Source organism: Pelophylax lessonae, assembly GCF_965119305.1.
Source record: "Pelophylax lessonae genome assembly, chromosome: 4".
NCBI classification, from domain to species: domain Eukaryota; kingdom Metazoa; phylum Chordata; class Amphibia; order Anura; family Ranidae; genus Pelophylax; species Pelophylax lessonae.
The window spans coordinates 670280939-670291258 of record NC_138771.1 but is presented as its reverse complement, the minus strand read 5'-3'; positions in this window follow the sequence as shown (position 1 = coordinate 670291258).

Below are 10320 nucleotides of genomic sequence, written 5' to 3'. Positions count from 1 at the left end.
TGGAGTGCACATCAAGAGGACTTGACGTCAGTGGCAAAACTCGTGAAGGAATGATTCATGCCCTACAGGAGCATGATATCCAGGCAATCCAAAATCTGGTGGAACCAGAGGAAGAGGCTTCCGTTTCTTCAGAGCCCAGGGATTCAGGAAAGGCCGCGCAGGATGGGCCAGCAGAGACTGACAGTGGAGTACCACTGGATGTCACCTCCACGCCACAGCATGAGCAGACCAGCCCCAGCTTGCTTGCAACCAGCATAGACTCTCCTCAAATGCAGGAAACACTACAACATATCAAGACGGTGGATCCTATGGCATACCTGCAGTTTCTGAAACGCCAGGCTGAGAGAGAGGCTAGGGAACGCCAGGCTGAGAGAGAGGCTAGGGAAAGCCAGGCTGAGAGAGAGGATGCACAGAGGGAGACTAATCATCGGCACGAACGGGAGATGGCTAAGCTCCAGCCACAGCGACAGAATCAGAGCCTCGCATCCCTAGAGCACAGGGACACCTCTCTGCTTGTGAGCCAGGCAGCCAAATTTCCAAGTATGGAAAAGGACAGTGACATTGATGTGTACCTCCTGTCGTTTGAAAAGACTTGCCGTCAGTACCAGCTGCCCCAAGCACAGTGGGCCCGGTACCTGATGCCAGGGCTGCGAGGCAAGGCCCTGGACGCTTACGTTGAATTGCCAACAGCACAGGATGGTGATTATGAGGCCATAAAGGCTGCAATCATCCAAAAGTACCAGCTGACCCCGGAAGTGTACCGGAAGCAATTAAGGTCCCTGCAAAAGGGACCTGGGGACTCATATGGATGTGGTAAGTCGCTTAAGCACCACATTCCGGCAGTGGACTAAAGGCTTGAACGCCATTTCTTTTGAGTCCCTGGAAGATCTCATGATTGGGGATCAACTCTTGCACATCTGTCCTACAGACGTCAGACAGTTTGTGTTGGAACGGAAGCAAGCCTCTGCCCAAGCAGCAGCAGAACTAGCAGATACCTACATCCACACTCGGGTATCTGACCATCGCAAGGCTCCTCTGTATGGCGCGAAAGGAGGGAAAATCGCACATGGAAACACCTCCTGCACCTATGAGTCAAGTTCCCCAGCGGCCAGCACCTGCAGTCTCTGGTGTCACCTCCACTATAACTGACACCGGCAGATGCTACACCTGTGGGAAAGCTGGACATCTCAGGACACAGTGCCCGGAGCAGAAGCAGATGGCATCACCTGGTCAGCCGGCCAGCAACTCTTCCTCCGTGCTGTTTGTCCGCAGGAGATCCTGGGTGACCGCCGCCAACTTGCAGCCTGTCACCGTGGGCAACTGGACTGTAACTGGTTTCCGGGACACAGGAGCTGAAGTCACCATGGTCAGACCAGAAGTGATAAGAAGAAGGGACATCATCCCTGGAAAGTTTTTTACCTTCACTGGAGTTGGGGGGACCCGCTCACAAGTACCCCGTGCCCGTGTTTTCATTGATTGGGGTGCTGGGAGTGGGATGAGGGAGGTGGGAGTCTATGAGGAAATCCCCACAGCTGTTTTGTTGGGTGCCGACTTAGGTACCCTTGTTTCTTACTACACCCCTGCTAAGTGCACCCTGGATGCCTCAACGGAACTCTCTGGACTTGACAAGGTACTGTGTGCAGATATTGGGTTAATGTCTGGGCAACCTATGGATGGACAGAGGGAGGGGGAGGGGAAGGGTAGCGTTGAAGTACAAGGTCCTCCATCTTCTGAAGGAGAAGAGGCCCCCTTGCCTGTGAAGTTACCAGGGGTATGCTTTAATAATGTTGATGACGATACTGATGATACTAATGATGATGGAAATGATGATGGAAATGATGATGGAAATGATGATGCTAATGATGATAATGCTGATGATGTTTTGCCAATGTTGGTGGTCACTCACAGTGCTGCGAAGGCAGCGGAGATGCAGGCCCTGGTCGCAGAGCAGCAGGAGGAGGTTTCTGTGCCCCCTCCCTGTTCTGACCCAGTGGATTCCTCCTCTGTTAAGCCTCAGCAGCTGTCTTTGTTTGCCACAGGACGGCTGGCTGGGACTTGTAATTCTGCCTGTCAGTCAGCACTGCAGATCGACCAGGCTCTCAATCCACTTAGGAGTGGAGCTGATTGGCCCCCTGCTGAGAAGAGTACACAACAGCTTGACTGGGACAATGAGCAGATAGGGGTGACAGGCCAACAGGCAGGAGGCCTGGAGACTGAAGAGGTTAAACCGCTGTTCATTGTGTCCAGTCAACCTCAAAGGCATGTATTGAAGGTGTCACTTGATCTGTTTTGTAAGGATCTCTGTGAGATCAGGAGGACCAGGCCTGGAGTGAAGCACAAGGGTTTGTGGCTTAACCTGATTCTCACACAGCATCCTATCACAGCACATGGCAGGGGCAAAGGTAGTACCCCTGAACTGGGAAAGACAGGTGTCCTATTAGCGGTAGCTGACACTCAGGGAGTGGGTTTGGGCCTTCAGCTGAAACCACCCTTCTCCCTCCAGGTATCTATGCTGCTGGCAGTGCATACAGCATGCAGTGTCAGAGATATTGGAGACTCTGGGAGGGCACACCCTGATGTCCACGAGGTGGGTGCCTGGGTGTCTGCTTCCCCCATACCTGCAACCTCCCCTGTCCCACAGGAGGCGCAGGCCGATGGGGAACAGGAGACCGAGAGAAGGCTTTGTGGAGCCTCTAGCAGGCTGAATGCCAGCCCCGCGATTGTGGCCTACCCCGTGCCCAGGAACCATGAGGTGTCAAAGCAGCTGGCTGGTGCCCGCTGTCCAACCACCTTGAACCTGAGCAGGAGGCATGGACCAAACCCTCTAACCTGGAAGGCTCAGGACAAGCCAGCCTTCCCCACCCCATGTGGCTTAACTGCATCTACGGCAATGCTAAATGGGGTTAAGAACGCATCAGACACCTCCCTAAGGGTCATGTGTGATCTACGGGGAGAGGTCGAACCTTGTGCAGTGGCCTGCTTTAGGGGCCTGGTAGTGTTTGGCCCTGTCTGGGTGGAACACTCAGGGCTCCTGTCCGCAGTCCCAAACAATCTGGCATGGCCTAGTTTGACAGTTCTGCCCAGTAACTGTCAGACGGACTTGTCAGCGGTTTTGTACTTGGAACAGCAGGAAGGAGTAGGCACCTAAAGATCTGGAACTGAGGCTACCAGGACCTGGCCTACTCCTCAAACCACAACTTTGGTTACGTCATTCCGGGGTACAGCTGGCCACAGGAGGATGCTGGGGTGCGACTATAGTGGCTCAGCTGAACCTGTGACTGACCAACTCAATAGTACCCTGGTTAAACTGGCATCCTTGACGCCAGTGTGTCCGAAGGACCGTCCGGCCCTGACTGAGGTACTGGCCCATGCACCTGGGACATGGGGCCTGGAATTTAAACGCCCAGTCCCGGCACAACCCTATGCCATTACCTTTGGGCCAGATGCAGCCCTAGGCCAGAGGGATGCGAAAGGAGAGGAAAAGCTCATCCTCTATCTGAGCCAGAAGCTGCTCCCCAGGGAAGTAGCATATGCCATCCTTGAGCAGAAGGAAGGCAGCACCCATGACCAGCCGAGCCGCAGGAGACAGTTGCATCAGGAGGGAAATTGCAGTCCCCTCCTATGCACCCACAAAAGGGGGGAGGTGTGATGGTATCCTGCGCTGGGACACCATTTTGTCTTACACATCTGCAATTTTAGTTTCCGAGCTCTGCAGTTTGAAAAAAACACTCCTTCACCAGCCCCCAACTCCCCAGCCCCCTTTTTCAGTGTTAATTACCTCCTGGAATGCAGGAAGTTTGGGCTCAGAGCTTCAAAGAGAACCTTATCAGCATGCCTGGCAGATGGCAGGCTAGGTTGTAAAGCATAAACGAGCAAGCATTAAGACTGACCAGGCTGGGTCGTAAATAACACACCGCCCAGATGGTCATTAGAACTGTAATACATTCACACACAAATTCATAACTTTTTACCCATACAAGATATGCCTCTAGAAAGTATATATTTGAATCTCAAATAAAATACCGATCAAATTAGGGTCAAACATGATCACGTTCGCTCAAGGGAAGACCAGCTAGTGGTCAGATGCCTTACGGGTCAGAGGTTATTACGAGATAACCTGTGTTTGGTGTCCATGGATGTGAAATTCAATGCCGTACAATAAAATATCAGTTTCAAGAATGTAACCATTATATATTTCAAGATATGAATTCTGTTATAAAATCTGTCTAAACGGGAGGTCCCTTAGCAGTTTATGAGCCACCCATGGCCCCTGTGTTTATTGGTCAAGGACCTCTGGTGACACCCCCTGCGGGTCAGAGAAAAAGAGAGAGACTGATGGAGCTCTCAGTTCTCATTTTTAACATCGAGCCGTAAAATCGCTCAAGGGAAGAACCGATCACAAGGCTCAGCTCTGAACCTCTGATAATACAAGGACTTTTGAATGCAAGTATTTCCATTTCTAATTCTTTATCTATTCTTCTAAATTGCTGAATTGTGTCTCTATTTCTTTGTAACCCATTTTTCTGTAAATATTTTTATTTGCACCAATTTGAACCTTTTTTATAATTAAACCTTATTTTGAAAAGTGTTAATTTTTTCTCTAAGCTCTTAACGCAAGCTAACCAAAGAACCTGCCTCTTGGAAGAGCACTACTGTATAGAATAACCCTCTGAACATTCTTGTCTGAGGTGACAGTGTGTGTTACAGATGATTATTCTAAAGTCATAATTGGTATTTCTAAAATTACAAGCGTCCGCTGGGCTCATCCTAACGTAGCGGTGGTGGCAGAGAAAGGGTTAATTGCTTAATTAGCCCGTAACAATCGCTCTCAGCCTGCTGGCATCTAGATTGTGGTCCTGCAAGCTGGACAATCTGTGTGCAGCTGAGAGTGGCATTATTACGCAAGTGACGGCAGGGTGTGAGATTGCCTGGTCTTTGGTCACGAGTTGGATGAGAAGGCCAGGGGTCTGATACCCGCCACCGTCACAATGGGCAATAATGAGGCAGCACTGATGGACACCGATGAGGCAGCACTGATGGGAATTAATGGACACTGATGGGCATTGATGCGCACTGATGAGGCAGCACTGATGGGCATTGATTGGCACTAATGGGAATTGATAGGTACTGACGAGGCAGCACTGGTGGGCATTGATGGGCACTGATGAGGCGACACTGCTGGGCATTGATGCACACTGATGATATGGCACTGCTGGGAAGTGATGAAGAAGCACTGTTGAGGCTGCACTGATGGGCACTGATGAGGTGGCACTGATGGGAATTGATAGCCACTCATGGGCACTGATGAGGCAGCACTGATGGGCATTGATGAGATGCATTGGTGGGCATTGATGGGCACTGATAGGATGGCACCAATGAGGAAGCACTTTTGGGTACTAATAGGCGGCACTGATAGACAGCACAGATAGGCAGTACTGGTGGCCACTTATTGGTAGCACTGGTGGCCACTGTTTGGACTGCACTGATAATCAGTGTAGATGTTCCTTTTACAAAAGCCAGTATTGGCTCTCTTCTCCTCTCCTCTCCTCATACTGTCAGCTTGAGGAAAGCAATGCTGATAACCGGCTTCTATTTATATCCATGATCAGCTGTGATTGGACACTGTTGATCACATGGTAATGAGCCACTGATTGGCTCTTTACCTCAATCTGTGATCAGCAATGTCCCCTGGACACTGCAATCACAGAGCACCCCGCCAGCGCCCAGCTGTGGATGTGCGGCAGGCGCATTTACATTTACCATATGATGGCATCCCAGAACTAGCCAGCCACTGGTGATTAGCCGAACACCCCCCTGTTCGGTTTGCACCAGAACATCTCAAACAGGGGAAATGGTCTAGCAAACATACAAACATGAACAATCACAAGTCCTCATTTTAAAGGCTTAAATGTAAGTGACTATTAATCACCGGCTGGCCAGGAGAGATTCAAATCCATAGCCTCTAACTTGTAAGCCCGTTATTATACCAGCTACACCACTGAGCCAGCTGATTAACCTAAGACTCTCTCTGCTTAACTAACTTCTATCTGAGTTTGACAGCTCTTTTATAGGGCTCCGACGTCACCAGCGCCCCATAATCCACTGCTCAGGTGCAGTGAATAAATAACTGATGTCATGTCAGAAGGGGCGGGGAAAATTAATAGGTTTTAATTAAAATCCATAATTAGTAATCATACGCTGGCCAGATTCAAACCCGCAGCCTCTCACTTACAAGCCCTTTATTCAACCAGCTACGCCATCGAACCAGCTGATTAACCCAAGACTCTCTCTGCCTAACTCTGAGTTTGACAGCTCTTTTATAGGGCTCTGACATCGCAAGTGCCCCATAATCCACTGCTCAGGTACAGTGAATAAATTACTGACATCAGTAATTTATGCACTGCACCTAAGCAATGGATTATGGGGTGCTGGTGATGTCAGAGCCCTATAAAAGAGCTGTCAAACTCAGAGAGAAGTTAGTTAGGCAGAGAGGGTCTAAAAGCCCGTACACACGTACCGATTGTCGGCCGAAAATGTTCGGCCGCCGAACGATCGGCCGATTGTCGGCTTGTTAGTATGATGCTTCCGACAGCGCACATTTGAGCGAAAATAATCTGTTATGCAAGCATTAAAATTTTTGTATGCCGACACCAGAGCGGCCGATTGCTCGCCAGTCAGTACAGAATTCGGCCGACAGACAGCAGATTTGCAAGACTGGGCATGCTCAGAAAAGGAAAAACACAGGGAAAGTTAACCATTACATGACATCACTTCTGCAGTCGGCTGTAGTCGGCGGACAAAATTCTTGTGCAGTCTTTTGCACTTTTCAACAGACACCGACAGCCCTGGACAAAAGACGGCCGATCGTTCGGCCGACGATCGGTATGTGTGTACGGGGTTTTAGGATAAACAGCTGGTGTAGGTGCTAGAATAACAGGCTTGCAAATGAGAGGAAAGGAAGAGAACTCACTGCTCTAGGTGATTCCAGAAGCCTAACGACACACCAGTGCACGCCCCGGCTTGCCTCCGTGGATAATCAAATGTAGAAGAAATGGCTGCACTCCAGGTGTGATCAAAATCCAGGTTTATTAACTGAACATCCCAATGTGACAAATGTGGCAAGGTAGACACGTTTCACACACTAGTATGTGTGCTTAATCATGATTGTGGGTTTGAATCCCTGGCCAGCGGATGATTGATATTGATTATGGATATGAAATAAAACCTATTAAATTAAATATGGATGCGAGGACTCAAAGTTCCCATGAAGAAGCCCAATTGTTCGTGTCAAACTTAGGTTTGACTCGAACACGAAGCTCATCACTACCGGCCACGCTGTAGCCATCATTCATCTATAGCACAGTCAGCAAGTGGTTCAATTAAATGGAAGGATGTAGGGCAAATATGGGTGGAAGTGAGATATAAATAGTTTTGATGAAAAAACAGATTGGAAGTGATGTCAGACACCAGAAGTGACACAATTACGCCCACTGGAAGTGCCACGTCGGCTATTTTGGAAGTGGTTACAATGCGTTTTTTCACTGAATGTCTCACTGAAAGTGCATGGATTTTAATAAATAATATTATAAGGATATACTGCACTATGGTCTCTGTGCAGTCACCTTCATCTCTTCCTCCTCAATGCTTTCCTTAGGTGAGCTGTCCTTTGAAAAGCAATTCAAAAGTCTATGCAATGACCCACACACAACAAAAAAAATGCCATAAAATATTTCAGCCAGTATGCTTAGGGGGCAGAGTCACACTAAGCTTGATATTCTGTTGGCCCCTCAGGGGCAGGCCATTCACACTAGTGCCGTGCCTCATCACTTCCTATCACTATATGATAAAAGAACATTTCTCTAAATAAATGGAGACTTTAGGACAAAACATTCAGAGAACAAATGTAAGAAAATCTCAGGAAAGCAATGAGGAGGAGAATGTCTGGGGGTCTTCTCTGATTTAAAGCTGAACTCCGGGCAGATAGAAGAGAGAAATGAAGGCAGCTCTGTATACATGAATACAGCCCGGAGTTCAGCTTTAAAAGGAAGTGAGAAGACCTTATTATTCTTCATATATCTTCCAGAGATTTCCCAGAATTCTCTCCTGTATGAAGGAGACGTGTATTTCAAGGACTGAAAACTGCCGACATTGATAGAAACAGGAAAATGAGGAATAAAATACCCTCACCGATTATTATTACCATGAAGGTGAACTGACTCTGTAATACAAATCATAATAGAAAACATATACACAAATATGATTCAAATCAGCAACATTTCCAGGGACAAACCTCTAAATCCCGGGACTGTCCCTGGAATGCAGACACAGCTGGCACTTATCATCGTGTCACTTATTGAATTACATTTCTTATATTTAATGCTTTCACCACCACCATACATAGTACAACTGTCAGATGGAAGCAATCAGGTGGCTGCACAGCCGTCCAATCACTTCCACATTCCCCCCTGGGCGTGCTCCCGCCATGTTTCCTGGCCTCATCGGTGGACCTGTGACCGACATGGTGAGGCCACCAAGTAGAGGGAATGGAGATCTGCAAATGTCCATTCTCTGATCTCCGCTTCCTGCTAATGACCCGGAAGTGATGTATAAAATGTCACTTCTGGGGAAAGGGGGCGTGGCTTGCCGGCACCAGAGATGGCCGCTTAAGCCTTTTACTCCGAGTGACAGAGGAGAACCGCCAACGACTACAGCCCGCTCGTGTCCCCACCAGCCTCCTACCTAGCTCCACGGACCCCTGCCGAGCCCTACCACACGATGTCCCGCAAGAGGAAGGACAACCACCGGCCGCAGAAGCTGACGGCCTTCTTCACTCGGACCCCGCCACGGGATCCGGAGAAGCAAGATGGCGCCGGCGCCGCAGCAGCCTTCCTCCACACGCAGTCAGCGGCGGATTCCGGGACTGCACATGAGGTACTGCCGCCGTTCTCATCACCTTCATCCCCACCCAGGCCGGGAGAATATTCCCCTGCTTCCTCTAGTCCCGCCAAGGCCCGCATGAGACTAGAAATGGGACCATCCTGTCCCCCCTTTACCAGCCAGGCCTCCTGCTCTTTCTCAGCCCCAGCTCTCCAGGCATCCATAGCTGACTTCCCCACCACAGGTCAGCCTGTCCTGGATACAACGCTTAAAGATATGCTGATGTCATTCCAAACGTCCCTGTTTCAGAACCTGACTACTTTATTTTGCAAAGTTGCCTCTGATGTTCAGGGGATGGATCGCAGGATCCACTCTGTGGAGACACGGATGGCTGAATGCACTGACACCATCAATGAAATTTTTGACACATGTGATGACACAAGAGATGAACAGCACTGGATTAAGGCTAAATTGGCTGATTTAGAGGACAGATCAAGACGCAACAATGTCAAATTGCGTGGCATTCCTGAGTCTGTACCCCAAAGTGAACTACATGCCTACGACAGCTCCCTCATGGCCGCCATGCTTCCTGATTGCACTGCTATGGACCTTTACGATTGACCGTATTCACCGCCTACCTAAGGCGTCCCATCTCGCTGACTCAGTCCCACGAGATACTCTTATGCGGGTTCATTTCTATCATACTAAGGACCACCTGCTGGCTGCTTCCCGCCTCCAGCGTACACTCCCGGCCCCGTATGAAAACATACAGCTGTTTGCAGATCTCTCCAAGTATACACTCCAAATGCGGAGACAGCTTAGCTCCATCACTAAGGCTTTGATGAACAATAACACTCCCTACAAATGGCGTCACCCGGCGACCATCCTCGTCACCAAAAATGGGATCCCGCATACCATCTCCTCCATGCACAACGGCATGCGACTGCTCCATTCCTGGGGTATCATCCCTACTCCACCGCAGGAGGAACCTATGCAAACCTCGGCAACTGGTCCACGCCAGCCCAGGAACCATCCTGATGGAAACAACCGCCAACACCCGTGACCCTCACACACGATCGATCTCGACGTTCACCAGTTCTCTTCTTTGTCACCAACTCGGAGCTCTTCTGAAAACTCTTCCCCCCGTATCACTGGTAGTTACACAGTTGTGCCACCTGCCAGTGCACTACTCCACCCGCCTTAGGGCACTACCACAACCGTACTCCGTACGAAGCACAGCAGTGTGACTCTTCTTGTTGTTACTGTTATCGTTTTTTTTTCTTTTTTTTTTTCTCTTTTCTTTTGAGTTAATCCGCAGCTGCTGGTTCCCGCTCATATTGTCCAAGCTCCGTGTTAGGCGACGACCCTCCGACCAACCAGGCTCTACGTGATCTACAGGACTCGGCCACCCACTCCACCTATCTGTGACTCTTCATCCAAGTG